We start from the raw sequence: 16,169 nt of genomic DNA, 5'->3' as shown, positions 1-16,169 counted from the left end.
ATAAACAAAACGAGACCCAGAATGTGAACTACCTGAAATAAATTATAAGGAAATTAAACTCAATATTCAGGTGTGTCCAATCCATTTCATTTCCCCTCCAGCAAACTAAAAGTACATAAATTTTTGAAGCTAAATGATTACATTCAGAAAGAAGTTTTCTATGTAGCCTTTGAAAATCGCTGTCTAATGATTACTTTGTGCCAGGAGTGATTTCCCCTGCACAATATTCTTCAATCCTCTATAAAATGCTCTCAGGTCAGGAATGGCAGTCCATTTTCAAATTGAAGGAATTGGGGCTCAGATGTGCCCAAATCAAGGAGTTTAAACAAGTGTGGAAGAATTTTAACTCTGAACTCTGCTGAAAGGCACAACTTTTAATTGCAGTGCTGTGTATAAGATAAGCCACAGCAACAACCAGCACTTAGGCAGCACCTACTGTGTGCCAACACTATCTAAACTGTGTATTAACTCATTCTTGTTGTACAGCACTCAGAGGGGTAGAGTGCTGCTGTGGTTCCTATCTGCTGTTAAGACTCTGTCCTGTCTAGTTTTTATGTCATCTTGACACAAACAAGAGTTACCTCAGAGGATGAAACCTCAGATAAGAAAATACATCAATAAGTGAGGGCTATAGGCAGTATAGGCATTTTCTTAATTAGTGATTGATGGGGGATGGACCAGTCCATTGTAGGTGGTGCCATCCCTGGGCAGCTACTCCTGAGTTGTATAAGAACGCAGGCTGAGCAAGCCATGGGGAGCAAGCCAGTAAGCAGCATCCCTCCATGACCTCATACATCAGCTCCTGCCTCCAGGACCTTCCTGACCCTTTTGGGTTCTTGCCCTGACTTCCCTCAATGGACTGTGATTCAGGATATATAAACCAAATGAACCCTTTCCTCCTCCAGCTACTTTTGGTCATGGTGTTTCATCATAGTTATGGAAACCCTAAGACAACATCCAAAGCACATGTATCGAACGAGCCACAACAGTCAGAAATAATTGTTACATTTACAGTAGCAGCCAGGTTCCTCAGCTTTTAAAAAACTATAAAACCCAAACCCCAGATGGGACTCCATGCTATATAATCAGTTGTGTTATCATTTATCCTTATTCCTCCAATTAAGGTCTTTAATCCAAAACCAAAAACCAACAAACCAAACAAAACCCCAAGACTCCTTAGAATAATTCCTGTGTATATCATCACAGTTATTGATGGGAATTAGGGGGCTTCCTAATCCAATATAGGTTTACCTTAGCTATGAGTGGTAGTTCTAAGAAAGGAGTAAGTGGAACTGTTCTTGCTGACCTGGAATACATTTTCAAACTGTCTTTTCTATAGCAAGAAAAAAAATCCTGTCTTTTAGTCTCAATTTTGAAAGCTTGGGTAAACTTAGTAAGTGACCCCGTCCTCAGTTTTCTGAACAGTGATCTTGCCATGTTCACCAAGAACAGGATAAACACTGGGCTCATGTTCTGGGCTTCTTAACAATTAGTCTAGTGCTGTGTTCTTAGCTCCCTTGGCATCAATAATCACTAAACATCGGTTTTTAGAAGAGCCACCTCTTTACCGTGCTTAGAAATAAAAAGAAATGATATCACCTAGTGAGCCTCCTACGGCGTCACATTGTGACTGTATTCCATGGTGTTCTTTACTCCTGTGGGCCCGAAACCTAATGCAACAACAGTTGTCAGTGCTAGTGTTGATATCTAGACATTACCCTTCTGGGTCTATTTTTACCCGATATCTTAATGGCAGGCCTAATAGTCCCTGCTATCTTTCAGCCAGCCCGATGTAATAAAGTTGTTCTTAGATGGTTGTGTTGGTTGATTTCCACTTTAAGAAGCAGTCTAACTCTGTGAAGCCATGAAAGCCTTTGGCAGGCTAGATTTTGCTTCAGACAAGGAACCCAGGCAAAGGCAGCCTGGTTTCCACTCCTGAGTTTCCTGGGATAGCAGCTCATCTCAGTTCATAGGAGTACAGAGCAAAATGGCCTAGGACCAAAAGCAGCCTGCTGGGGAGATTTTGCATTGCTACTATGTGTATGCTCTCCACGTCGTGTAGCTTATTACAAGGAAGTATGGGAAAGCAAGTTTCTAACAAGGTATACTCTCCAGACTTTGTAAGGAAGAAACAAAACAGGTCCTCAGTGTGAGAAAGCAGTGTGGCCCACAAGCGTGTTCTATAGTGTAATTATTATTTTTTTTTTTTGGTTCTTTTTTTTTTTTTTCGGAGCTGGGGACCGAACCCAGGGCCTTGCGCTTCCTAGGTAAGCGCTCTACCACTGAGCTAAATCCCCAGCCCTAGTGTAATTATTCTAAAGTATAATAAACGTGGGATGTTTGTAACTAAAGCATTGCTGGTTTTTGTAGGAGGTTGACTTTGCTGGCTAATGCTGGCCTTCCCCAACTTCTCTGTGAATGATGTCAAGAACAGGAGAATGCTTGTAGGTGTACTGCCGTAAACAAAGGAGTTTGCAAAAAGCCATACGTGACATGGTCTGAGGCATGCAGCACCTGGGCCCTGTCTGATCATCTGAGAATGAAGGGACCAATAGGCAGCATTGGGCCACAGGTAGATCTGTACCTGGGTGGATACGCATGCCGACAGACTGCAGAAACGGGTAGGAAGGCTTTGGTAAAGGAAAGCCATAACATGGACGATACTCGCATGTCCAACCTGCACTCCTCTGGGGACAAGCTTTTATTACTACCTAAGAAAATGGATCTAGGCATGCACTGGACTTGCTCTTCCTCCAAGTCTTCACATGCACCCCCCAGCCCTGCTAACTTTTGAATGCTGGTCAACTCCTCTTTATACTGCATCTTCATGAGTTATGAGGACACTTTTCTAGCATTGTGTATAGTGTGTAGTGTGTGTGTGCGCTCAAGTGTGTGTGTGTATGAGAGAGAGAGAGACTGTCTTTGTATTATATGTGTGTGTGTGTGTGTGTGTGTGTGTGTGTGTGTGTGTGTGTGTGTGGTTTAGTGGGAAAAGTCAGCCTCAGTTTCTCCTATACATTTATTTAATGATAATTAACACACAAAACTTTTGAGACTTCAAAAGAACTGTGAATGTCTCCCACCAGTAAGCACCCAGCTCAGTTATAGTGGATGCCACCCAGGCAGCCTTCATTCTAAGTTCTGACACTATGTAGATTCTAGATTCTAGACAATAGAATCACATTCTACAGGCTATGGGCTTCCCGACTTTCAGGCGTCAGTCGCAAACCCTGTATTTCTTTACCCAGCTTACGAACTATCAGTTCCAAGTCAGGATCTCCATCTCCCTTGCCTTTGTTCAGTTAATTTTCTAGAGTGAACCAAGGCCTTGGGGAAACATATTAGCTGGTTTATTGTGAGTGACATAAAAAGGACTCAGAGGAGGAAACACACCTGTAGGACTAGGAACGTGTACACTCCCTTCAGGAGCCTCTCTTTCTTCAGCTATCCACAAACTCTCTGAACTCTGTCCTTTTTCCCCCCAGAGGCTTCATTACTTAGACATGCACAACTGATTAAATTATTGGCCACTGGTGATCGATTAAACCCTTAGCTCCTCTCCTTTCCTTGAAGAGCAGAGAATGAGGTTTACTGTTCCAATCCTCTGACCCTGGCATGGTCTTTACAATGTGAAACCCCCATTCTGAAACTCCCCAGTGATGGACAGACATCAGTCATCTCTGTAGCATGCAAAAAGAGCCTAAGGATCTCAGTAGTAGGCAAACATCAGGGGTAAAAATCCACTTATATTTCATACGCAAAATGAACCTTTGTGATCCTGTAATGATAATTGTTGAAATATGCCATGGATCACTGAGTTAATTTATTCATTTATCTAATGACTCAGAAAATATATTTTCATCCTGCCCTGTGATGATCTCAGTATATTTTACATATTATCAAAGAACATACAAAAATCGAGAGCAGGTAACACATTTTCAAACATTGTCAGCCTGTGCCAAGCATTTGTGAGTCCAGTGACACAAAAGCTTACATAGTCCCTTTGTAGTACACACAGCAAAGACCACTCCATGGATGACCTCAATGAGCCTGTGATTCCTACTTTGCAACAATGGCCACTACGTTTCTCCTTTCCTCTTTTGGTGGCTTTGATTTGCCCCTTTGCCTGAAGACAAGTTTTCATGTCCTCTGGTTTCTAAAGATTTGACTGCCTATTCATTTGTGGTTCTAACCAATGTATAACTCAAATGAAAAAGGGTTTCAGACTATGAAAAGGAGACTGGTATGACCGTTGTTGGTAGTATTGTTGGTACAGCTTAATTCATGCCTAACTCTATGTTCAGAAACTTCCCTTTAAATATCAGGTATAACCACCTCATAAAACAAAGAATAATAAATCTTTCTCTCAATCAGAAGAAATATTCCCATCTGAGGGGTTCATCCACCTTAACAGAATGTCAGATGGTTCTTAGAAAAATCTAAAGACATGATTTATGTGTGTACAGACAACTGAATTCAAATTTATTTTAAAATAAGTACAAATTATATAGATAATATAGTTTATTAAATCGAAGGGAAACACATGACATTTGCCTCTTCCAACAGATTTTTTGCTGAATGTGTAGGTACAAAGAAACTTCCCAAAAGTCCCTGTGGTTGAAAACACCTGCTTAATTAAAATATCCAGTAAGATTTGTTACTGGTGGGGGGTGTTTTACATAAGAAACTGTATTTTACAAGTTCTGGCAGATAGATAAGAAAAATGTACTCGTGTTGCTTAATATTTTGAGGAATTTAGTAAATCATTTATTTATCCATCAAGGTGGTGTGGAGGACTTACTTTTGCCAGGGACAGGTCTGATACCTGTGGAGATCACACTGACTAAAGGAAAGGGTGATGCAAATGCAAGAGGGAGCAGCAATGGGGCAATCCCTAAAATAAATGGTTTGACCTGGCAGGGGAGGGGGAATATGGCTCCCTAAGACTTAAAAAATGAGCCAAGTGGTGGTGGCAGTGGCACACGCATTTAATCCCAGCACTTGGGAGGCAGAGGCAGGTAGATCTCTGAGTTTGAGACCAGCCTGGTCTACAGAGCAAGTTCTAGGACAGCCAGGACTGCACAAAGAAAATGGGGGGGGGGTGTTTGGCAAAAAAGAAAAGAAAGAGAGGAAGGAAGGAAAGGAAGAATAGGAAAGAAGGAAGGAAGGGAGAGAGGGAGGGAGGGAGGGAGGTAGGGAGGGAGGGAGGGAGGGAGGAAAGAAACTAAGAAGAAGAATAATAAAATGAAGGAAGGGAGAAAGAAGAGAAAGAGTAAGAAAGAAGGAAAGAAAGAAGGAAAGAAAGAAAGAAAGAAAGAAAGAAAGAAAGAAAGAAAGAAAGAAGAAAGAAAATGAAAGAACTAAAATGAGAAAACTCTGCCTATCTGGGTGGGCCATTGAAAGCCTTTCTGAGGAAGGGCATGGTGAGTTCTGTATATCATCAATGACTAAACAGAGAATGGAGGTGTTCCAATCCAAGGTCATCACGTATGCCAAGGCACTGTGAGTTCTGTTCCATCACCCTCTGCCTTGTTGCTTGGAGTCAGGGTCTCTCCCTGAACCTTGAGCTCAGTAAGTCCCAGCAACCTCCTGCCTCTGATCCTCTCTCTCCTAGCTCTAAGATCCTGACACTCATGAGGCCATTCCCAGCTTGTGAGGTTGGTGCTCCAAGACCCAAATTCAGGTCTCATGGTTACGCAGCGACAGATCTTCACTCTCTCTCTCCAGCCCCTCGAGTGGTGGCATTAAACACGGTAAAGTTTTCATTAGAAAACGGAGTTTTAACAAAAATGTAAGAAGTTGTTTTTACAAAACTTGAATCTGATAATATTAGTCCGTTAACCTTTCCATGGAAGATCACTTGATAAAACCCAGTCTTGGGGCATAACGGTACATATGAGTACAAAATAATCTTCTGAAAACCAGAGCTTACCATACCACCCTCAACTAGGCAGTGAAAGTAATCAGAAGTGTGATGAGATAGCTCTCAGGGGGATTTATGTAACCCTGAATAGAGACAGGTTCTGAGGCTGGTAACAACTTACAGTTTAACTCAGGGTACAAGTATAGAGGAGGGTTTCGGGACTGGTCAGACCCTGTCTTGGGCCTCAGTTTCCCAAGTCAGGCCACTGATGCTTGATTCAGTGCACAGCAGACCCAAGGATGTCCTGACAGATGTTTGCTGCAGGATAAAATGAAAGGCAGTGTTTTTCTTGTACACTCTTCACTTCCATGAGGATGGCCGGAGCAAGCAACTGCGCCTAACTCCGACTTCTTTTACCGTCTTTTGCATGCCTCTCTTTAACTCAGCTCTATCAGATTTCTGTAGTCTCTGTAGCAGGAGAGTTTGATTGACATTCTTCTCAATACATCCTCGGAGTGCTTTGGAGGGTCTCACTGCTCCAAACACTAAAGCATTCCCCTAAGAGAATGACTCATTGTTCTCCTGGATTAGACAATGTCACTAAGCTGAGGAAGGCTATGAAAGCCTTCAGGTAGCGGCAGCACAATTCACTTTTCAACGGCAGTGAACTCTTGAAAACAATATTCCTGGGAAAACGCCGGTCACTTCCTTCCTCCCAAGATTCACCCCCAAATAATAGGAAGTGATGAACAATGACTAGGAATTCTGAGTTCTCTTGAGAAAAGAATTTTTACAAGTTTAAACTACACGAATTCAAGAAGTTGCACGGAAAAGTTCTTGGAAATCATCTTGCTATCTAAAAATAATCGCTAAATGTAGCCACACACATTGGCCTGTCAGCCTCGAGCCATTACATGTTTTTAAAGTTTTTCTAAAATTACCACCCCCATCCCCAACACACACAAAACCAAACCACCTGAAAAGCAAGGCCAGCAGTGAACGGTGGCATTGAGGGCAGGGAAGAGGGGTGTTTCTTGTTTGCCTCTGTCTGTTTTGTTGTGCTAGGGGACAGACCCAAAGCCACCTATGTACTAAGCTAGTGCTATGCAACAGAGCCTCAGTAGAAACTCCTGAAGGCTGCCAATGTGAGCCCAGATGTTCTTTTCCAGTGGGGGTTTATTTCTATGGAGTTCTGTGGAAGCTGCAACACTCTGGGGCCACTTGCAACACTGAGGAGTGTATTTGAAAGGCTGGCGAGGTTACTCATACTCTAAACTGGCATATTCATTCATTAAGGGTGGGACATAGTATAGGGAAGAATAACAGAAAGACTCTCTCTCTCTCTGCCAAATCGTGTATCTGTCTTACCAGAGACACCCTTAATTTGTTATTTGAATTATTTGAGTTAGCAAGCTCCTCCCTTGGGGTGTGAACACCCTTTAGGATGGTTTGGTCTATGTAAACTGTCTCAGTGAACACTGTTCTAACACAGCATTGACCTCAGAATCGTCTAGATTCTCGGTAAGTATCTGGAGGGAGACAAGAAAACGCACAAGTAAGCTGCCCTTCATTTGATTCTACTTTGTGTCCACTAATCTCCATCTAAGACTCTCCCTACTCTGAAACCTATTCAGTGCATACACAGAGTGCGTGACGTTCAGTTACTACGGAGCCAACTGGTCTCACTTTGGATTTGAACTAGGATTCTCGTGTCTAGGTCCTACTTTCTTTCTTAGAGCCCACATCTCTGCCCAGATATTTTGCCTACTGTTCTTACATCTCCAAAACAAGTAAGGGGCTCACTTAAATATAATCACTGATGAATTATTCAAACCTGATGTATTTACAAAAGAAAAGAGAATATGAATGAATGTAATTAGTATCGCTGTTGAGATAAAAGTCACACGAATTACATAGAAAAGTCAGAATTGACCATCCTTTACCATTTTAAAATATGCTTAAATCTTAATTTGTTCTCTAAGACATTGAATGAGTTGAAAGGAGCTATTTGGATCCCAGCTCGGGATCTTTGGAACCAAAAAAGACTTTGGAGAGATACAGCGCACAACAGGATTGATATTAAATGGACGAGGGATCAGACCTTTGACCTCTTTGTTTGAGTGTGGATTTTGAGGTAACATGACCATGCAGGTGCAAGTAAGGCAGTGCACGACCCACAGGATTGGTGTGGAAAGCCAGCTGCCAGGAATGAGAAAGAATCGTCGACTTAGTGGTCAAGGAGTCAGTTTTTACTTCTCTCATTAACATTCACAGTTTCTCAAGGAACTATATTTAATAAATGGTTCTTTTTAAAATAAACTATCATAAGGAGCATACAAAAATAACTTTAAGAAACTTGCCTGAGAAGAGGGTTCAAATCTTTATTGGTAGAATTCTCACTCAACAAGGAAAACAAGTATCTAATTTAAACTGGTAGATGATTAACGCTTGATAAAACATGACTATTTAATCAAATAAAAAACTGCATTATTCTATAATGATTATAAGTATTATAGCATGCTGCTTGCAAGAGTCACGTGACATTTCTTATTCTCTACCATGCTTGACTCACTATGTTTTGAAAAATCAATCCTGCTGTCATTGATGCAAAGAAGAAATTGGTTTTGTATTTGTCTCGAAACAAAGTACAAAGTGACGGGAGAGTCCTCTTGTAGCTCTTGAGTAAAACACTGCTTTCTGACTGCTCCTATGGTTCTGTGTTGCCTGATAAAGGAAGAAAAGATTGGGGAAATTCATCTTCAAGGAATTAAGACTTTAAAAAAGAAAATTGCAATATTCACTGGGTATAGTCACTGCCTTTCCTTCCTAATGGCTGTGCTGGTTAGTTTTTGGACTCAAGTAAGAGGCATCTAGGAAGAGGAACCCTTAATTGAGAGATTGCCTTTGGGTAAGCCTATAGAGCATTGTCTCAATGGGGGATTAATGTGGGAGGGGCCAGCCTACTGTGGGTGGGGCCACTCTGGAACAGGTGGTCCTGGAAAGCAGGCTGGGCTACCCAGTAAGCACCTTTCCTAGTCTTTGCTTCAGTCCTGGCTTCAGGTTAGTGCCTTGAGTTTCTGAACTGACTTCCCTCAGTGAAGGACTGGATCCCTAAGATGAAATCAACCCTTTCCGCCCCAGGTTGCTTTTGGTCATGGTGTTTTATCACAGTCATAGAAAGCAAGGTAGGACAGTGATAAAGCAAGGACCTAACGAAACAGTGTTGCATACGTATCCTCTCCTCCCTTCTCGGTAAAAAGAGACCTTGGTTCTGTTTTTATTTATTCTTGCAGCTGAGTACAGCAAATCCTTAAAAGTCAAAGCAACGCTCATCTGCTCAGTTGTGTATTCCCAGAGTTCCCAGTATACAGTGAGCTGAGAGATGCTTGCCACATAAATGTTAATCAAGGAAATGTCCAAATACAACTTGTAGAATGTGGTTATTCATTCTGAAAACCAAATAAAAGTCCTAAGTTTGCCTGTCATGGTTAGTGACCCGGTGTGAATGATTTTTCCCCCGCTGGGCTTTCGGAGGTAGAAGCCTCTCTGTATCGTGTCACTGAATGGTCCCCAGTCTTAGCCAGCAGATAAGAAATGTCATCAGCTTAACCCAGTAGCTTTCAAAAATAGCATAGTTAAAGTAGACACGTCGGTCTGTGCTAGAAGGAAACCATTTGCCTGTGGTTTTAAGAAGGAGCTGGTAGCTGATGTTCCTACCTGAGGTCTAAAAATGCTGCACTAGGATCAGTTGTGAACAAGCAAGGAGGTAATCAGAAGTCTCCCTCAAAACGCCTTAACATCTTACTTTCTACCGCTCAGGTAAACTCTTTTGAAAACATCACGGTTGGAGCAAGGTACAGTGTTCCTTTAAGATTCAGAGTGTGTGTGTGTGTGTGTGTGTGTGTGTGTGTGTGTGTTGCTTTCAAAAGCGCTGGCTGGCAGCTTTCCTCAAAATTTCAATGAATATTTGCACAATGAACCAAGTTGTTGTGGGTTTCCTGGTTTGTGTTGGTCCAGCCCCCCCCCCCCCCAGTGGGGGTGGCGAACCGGGCAAGGCATTTTCATCCCTTCACAGACAAGTCCAGCTGCTGGTAATGCTGAAAATAGCTCAAATGCTCGCAGGCTGGGAGCACCACCCCGCAGCTGAGATTCTTTGCCTCTCTCATTCCGAGTTCTCTCCTGACCCCCATCTCCTTTTCCTCCCTGCAGGCACTTGGATTGGACTTAATCTTAAACCTCTGGAGGTCAAGACCTTTTAAAAAGGGCTAAATAAACAATCTACATGTAAAAGGCCAGCGACTCCTACTTCCTCTGTTGGAGCAACTGTGAAGTCCAGCCTCTTCTAGGTAAGGATTTTATTCAGGAATTACTTGCTTTCTGGTGTGGTCCTGACTAGTGTCTCTGAAATAAGGTTCTAGTAAGCATAGGAGGAGGCTGAAGGCTTCCCAGGTAAACGCTATGTGCCGGGATGCAGCAGTAGCATCAAGCATTTTGTGAGTGTGATTGTAAACTTAGCCTAAAGCCCTCTCTCTGTCCCTGGGGCGGCGGCTCGCACACAGACCTGACCACTGCAGAGTACTGTCTTGGAGCTTTCATTAGGCGTGACTGCCACAGAGCTGAGAGAACCTGTAGACACCATCATTTAGTTGTTTAGACTGCTTTCTTATTTTAACTTTCTAAAGGCATGCTTTAAAGTCAACAAGAGGAAGCCCACCAGGGTAAAGACAGCACTTGGGTGTGGAAGAGTCTGTTCCCCACTTAACGCTGTCTAAGTCACTGCCTGTGTGGAGTGAGAAGTTGGTTAGGGGATTTTATTATGATGATCATTATTGGGTTTTTATATGTCTAGTGCACTTTGGGTGACTGATTTTGAGAATCCCTGACCCAAGCTGAATCTTATCTAAGTGACTCTTGTATGAGGTAGATTTTCTGACAGGTTTTTCTCTACTGCAACAGTAAGCTTTTTCTTTTTCTTTTCTTTTTTTTTGGATAGTTTTCTGGCTTTCCCCCTTCCCACCTCCTTATGCCTGCACTTGACATTTTGCAAAGTACTTTGATCTGTGGACTTTAACCTCAAACATACCATTTACTTTGATTGTGAGTATTTACTATGTTCAGTTAAAAGGCCTTTTTTTTTTCTTCTTTTTTTTGCTTAATGCTTTGATAGCAATTCCTTCAGATAATTTACTGGCTTCGGTCCTCCTGCTGCTATGTTTTAGACTTCATTTCTTTTTTTTTTTTTTTTTTTTTTTTGGTTCTTTTTTTTCGGAGCTGGGGACCGAACCCAGGGCCTTGCGCTTCCTAGGTAAGCGCTCTACCACTGAGCTAAATCCCCAGCCCCTAGACTTCATTTCTAAAGGAACCTTTAATTTAAGAAGATTTTTTTCCTGGCAAAGCTCGTTTACCATGTTGACTTTCTAAGGTAGCTGTTCTCAACCTTCCTGATGCTGCGACCCTTTAATACAGTTCCCCGAGCCGTGGTGACTGCCCCATCACAAAAGTATTTTCTTTGCTACTTTATAACTGTAATTTTGTCACTGTTACGAATCATAATGAAAGCATCTAACATTTCCAATAATCTTAGGCGACCCCTGTGGAAGGTGGTTCCTCCCTCAAAGGGATCCCAGCCACAGGTTGAGAGCTGCTGATCTAACAACTCAAGATGTCTAAAAGCAAATAGTAAAGACAGTTCACAGAACCAGTCCTGTCACTCCCTACTTAAGTGTCCTGCTTCCCCAAATTACCACATGCCTTGAGGTTTAATTGTTGCTTTTTTTATATACTGAAATCCTTAGCATGTCAAGATGCTTTTTACCAAAAGACTTTTGGTTAAAATGAACAAACAAAAACAACAACAAAAAAAAAAAAACAACAAATGAAGAACCCAAGTATTTAAATGGCACAGTGATCTTTGAGTAACAAAACCAATATTTCAAAAGAAGAGGCAGAAGAAAAACAAAAGTTAAAAAAAAAAAATCTTCAGTAGCCGAAAGTTTTAGTGAGACTTTTTTGGTGAATGGGAATAAAGGATTTAAGAAAACAAAATACAAAGTGGTTCCTGAAACTGACAAAACGTGAACATATCTTCTAATCATTAATCGGCTCAGCTATCATTGTCTTCACGTTCAAAACTTCATACACAATGCGTTTGCTTCCTCTGGAGTTCTTTCCTACTCTAGGAGCTGAATATTGTTTCTCTTCTGCTGGAGGCTAGGAGCCTAATCCAGCCAGGAAGGCTGTGAGATCTCAGTCTGCGGCTCCACGGAGCTCACAGTCTGCTCTGTGAGCCTTGTAAAGGAAGGAAGCCAGTAGCCACCAGACAGGACTTGAAGGAGGCAGAGGGAGGGGGAATGTTTCAGGAATGTTCCTTCTCAAGTAGGAGCACATGGAGTTCTTCCCTCTAGAATGCGGATTATAGTAGGAAATGCTGGGAGAGGGTCAGCAACAATGCCTTGCTCCTTGGCCTCTTGGAATCTACATTATAAAGAACATATCAGTCATCTATTTCTGGGAACAGTCTAACTTTGAATGCCCCTGTTTCTTTGAGCAAGGGCTTCAGGGCTGCCAAGGATCTCTGAGGATCAGGAATGGTCCCTCTTAGCACTGGGAAGCCTGGTGAGCATGCGGGGTGCACGTTTGTTCCTAGAGCCTGTAGTAACGCCATTAGTATAGATGCAAAATCAAAGACACGGGAAGGCGTAAGTTTACACAACAGCAGACTGCAATCCCACCCTGATGAGCCATCATCCGATGGCCTGTTTCTCCCTCCTCCTCCATGCCCCTCTGTTTTAACTTTACTTTGAAGCATTGGCCTGTTTGAATGTGAAACTCAAGGAGGAACCTAGCCGAGGCAGCCTTTTCACATAGGCTCCACATGAATGAAGCATTCTACCCACCCTTGCTCGAAACCCGGCCCAAGTTTGCCAAAAGCTCTGTTCATGTCAGCAAGCCTGGATTGGAAACCTAATCCCAAACCAGGTGACTTCTGGACTTTAGAGGCTTTGTTGTATAAGTACAGAAGCTGTCAAACAAGGGCACTTGCTATTTCCACAACCTCTACTGTAATTTCATGTGTATACACATTTCTTCCTATTTATTCTATGATATTTTGAGGACAAGTAGAAGTCTAATATGGGTTTCTGTAGATGCAGTATTTAAGCACTGGCAAATAGTAGTCTGCATTTTAAATTCCAGCATGGTTTGAACAGAGTGGCGTGAACATGCTGGTGTAATTCAGCCGAAGGACGGAAGTCCCAAGAGAGCTATGGAATGTCTTTCTTTGCTTAAATATACCTCTGTGCTTGCGAAGAACAAACAGTAACATTTTGTCCAGGTCTGTCCTCTTGACAGTGTGCCTTTTGTTCGCTCTTTAAAGGTGGTGTCAAATATATTGGTGGAAAAATAATAAACTTCCCCAGACTCCCGCTCCACCCGCTTGCTCAATTGATATACTCATAGGGAGGGAACATTGTAAGCACTGAAACGTTTGCTGCTAATCCTTGTGATGTAAACTGAGAATAAAGGAGGAGTTGGTGGAGTCAGCCTCTCTCAGAAAGGCTTGCAGACCCAGAGTTGCTGCGTACGTGAACAGTTTAATGGGACCGGGTCATTAAAGTGCAAGCATGAGTGTGTGTTTACCTGGGTGCTTGCGGGCATGCGCAGGGGGACTGGAGGGAGGACTGGAGAATGGTTTTGCTTTCTTCAGCAAATCCGTGACCTCAGAAACAAAACTGGTCAGGATCGGGATCAGGATCAAGATCAACAAACCTTCCTTTGTTGGTCATTTAAACTTTGTTGGCTGAATATCAAAATCCTTTTGATATTAATCCTTTCTTCAGGAGCATCAAGCATTAGGATTCAAGACATAGGAAATAATCTCCAAGGAAAATACGGTAGTTACTTGTAGGACTTCCATGGGTTGCTCTCAGAAAAGTCATCATGACCCTGAGACCATCGTAAGACTCAAAGCCACCTGAAAAACTAAGATCCACCTTGACATTTTGTGAATTGGACAGTGTGTACCCAACCTGAGGACATTTCAGGGGAATTAATCAGTGAGCTCAATAAAGATGTCATTAGACTAAACTGAACGACATTGATGAATACAGATTCACGATCAGATGAAATTCCAGAAAATTTCCTTCCAGAAACTACAGTGTGTTTTAAATTTGGCAGTGTGTACTTGCATTATAGTTTACATTTTGTAGCTAACCTGAAAAGTGGCTATTGTCTGAGTCCACAGTACATAAAGCACTGTCAGAGAGCAACAACAAGTGTGGAGTCAATGTGTATCGGAGCTGGCTTAACACCAGCTTCACTATGCTCGGTGTAAGATCTATTGGCATATAAAAATGAAATGAATAGCAAAAATGAAAACAAAACACTCAAATGCAGGCCCTAGGGAAAACAAGGCAAAGCAATCCAGAACATTCCTGCTAAGGAGAGCATCACTAAGTGCACCCTCACCCAGGAGTTTAGTCTTTCTGGCAGTTCCATTATCCGTAATACTCATAAGGAAGAGAACAAAGATGCCACACCCATGCCCAAGCACATGCTTCTCTAGGCCATTAAAGGGCTTTTTCACAAATGACTTCAGTTGTGATTTAGGAAGGCAAATACCTCTGAATTAAAATCATTTTGTGATTAATTTACTACCAGAAAGAAATGAGCCATTTCATTCTTATGTATTCCTTAAGGATATATCACAATAGCCTAAACTTATATAAAATAGTTTTTTTTTCTGGAAAAAAAATAATGTTGTTTAGATCAGGTCAAGATCAGAGTGTCCTTCCCAAATAATCAAAGAGGATTATTTGCACAGCAAGATAATGCACTCATCTACAGAAAAGTCATCAAATATGGATATTTAAAATAAGAAGTATTGAAATAGGAGACAGTACAGGGAGCTAAGCAAAGTCAATGGTATATCATTTGCCAAGTATGAATGTTACCCTGAGTTGAGTTTGATCTTCAGGAATAACTCGGAAGGAGGAGTGGGGAAAGAGGAAGAATGGTATGGAGAAGGAGGAGTTAAAAACCACCTTAATCATTACAATGCCCACACCCTACTGTCATATTAGAGTCTGCCCTGCTCTCTAAGACGGTTTTCCACACTGGTGCTGACGTGCAGGCATGTGTGTAAGGATAAAATGCATCTGCTCAGTGCTTCTCTCATTTCTGCACTCTCTCCTGAGTAATCACAGAGTGGAAATGAACCTGTGAATCAGTCCTATAGTCACAGAGCCGTGCAAGCCAACTGGTCTACCACATAGTCACAGAGAGAAAGGACCAGACTGGAGGAGAAAGTAGTCTGTTCTCTTCCCTGAACTTGGCAGAAGACTCCCTGGGTCTCCAGGTCCCACCATAACTTTTTCTTATCTCCCAAGATATTTCTTCTCTTATGTTCACATCTGTCTTGCTAAGAAATAGATATCTCTGAGGGGCTGGGGATTTAGCTCAGTGGTAGAGCGCTTACCTAGGAAGCGCAAGGCCCTGGGTTCGGTCCCCAGCTCTGAAAAAAAAAAAGAACCAAAAAAAAAAGAACCAAAAAAAAAAAAAGAAATAGATATCTCTGGCAAACTCATTATTTGATAATGAGGGGAAAAGAGGTTCAGATAGCTAACGCTGGGTTGCAAGATACACATACACTATGGTCCACAGCCCCTGAGCTAGAAGAAGACGGGCATGTATGCATCACAGGACACTTGTGTTTTATTATTGTTGACTGATTCACACTAAAATGTAAATAGATTTCAATTTCTAATTTTTCAACCAAACTTTTTGTTTTAGAACAATTTGATACTTATAGAAGACCTATGAAGGCAAGAGTTATGTTTCATGTTTATTAGTAAAACTTATATCAGATGATATCCCACTATAATTAACCTCATTGACAACGACATTATAACTAAACCCCATGCTTTCTCCTCCTTTCTACATAATGACCTTCTCTGTCCTGGGATCCTTTCCAGACTATCATATTACATTTAATCATTCCTCCTCAGGCTCCTCCTAACTATGACAGTTTATTTTCTTGTGTTTGAGGGCTGTGACAGTTTGGGGAATACTTGTCAGGTATTTTGTAGACTGCTTTATTGAAATTTCTCATATGTTTTTCTTATAACTAGCCTGGGCTCACTGGCTTGGAAGAAGGAAACCTCAGAGCAAGTGCTGGTCTCATAAGATCACATGAGTGCACCGTATCAACAGGACATATGACACTGACACTGTCTTTGACGCTCTGGCTAAGGCAGCATGCAACAGTTTTCATTCCTATAAAGGGGCTTTCTATCCCCTTTTTATATTT

At 41.9% G+C, this 16,169-nt stretch overlaps 1 protein-coding gene across 50 annotated transcripts in view; it reads left to right on the top strand.

Moving 5' to 3' along the window:
- Sorbs2 (sorbin and SH3 domain containing 2) overlaps positions 1-16,169 on the top strand; it is a 313,506-nt gene that overhangs the window by 142,732 nt on the left and 154,605 nt on the right. For all 50 annotated transcript variants that reach the window (XM_039094137.2, XM_063275002.1, XM_063275036.1 and 47 more), the window contains exon 2: positions 10,073-10,209. The gene's annotated coding sequence lies outside the window, so the exon portion shown is untranslated. The remainder of the gene's footprint in view (positions 1-10,072; positions 10,210-16,169) is intronic.

This window comes from Rattus norvegicus, chromosome 16 (genome assembly GCF_036323735.1).
Source record: "Rattus norvegicus strain BN/NHsdMcwi chromosome 16, GRCr8, whole genome shotgun sequence".
Classification (NCBI taxonomy): Eukaryota; Metazoa; Chordata; class Mammalia; order Rodentia; family Muridae; genus Rattus; species Rattus norvegicus.
This window is presented reverse-complemented; position numbering and strand designations above follow the sequence as displayed.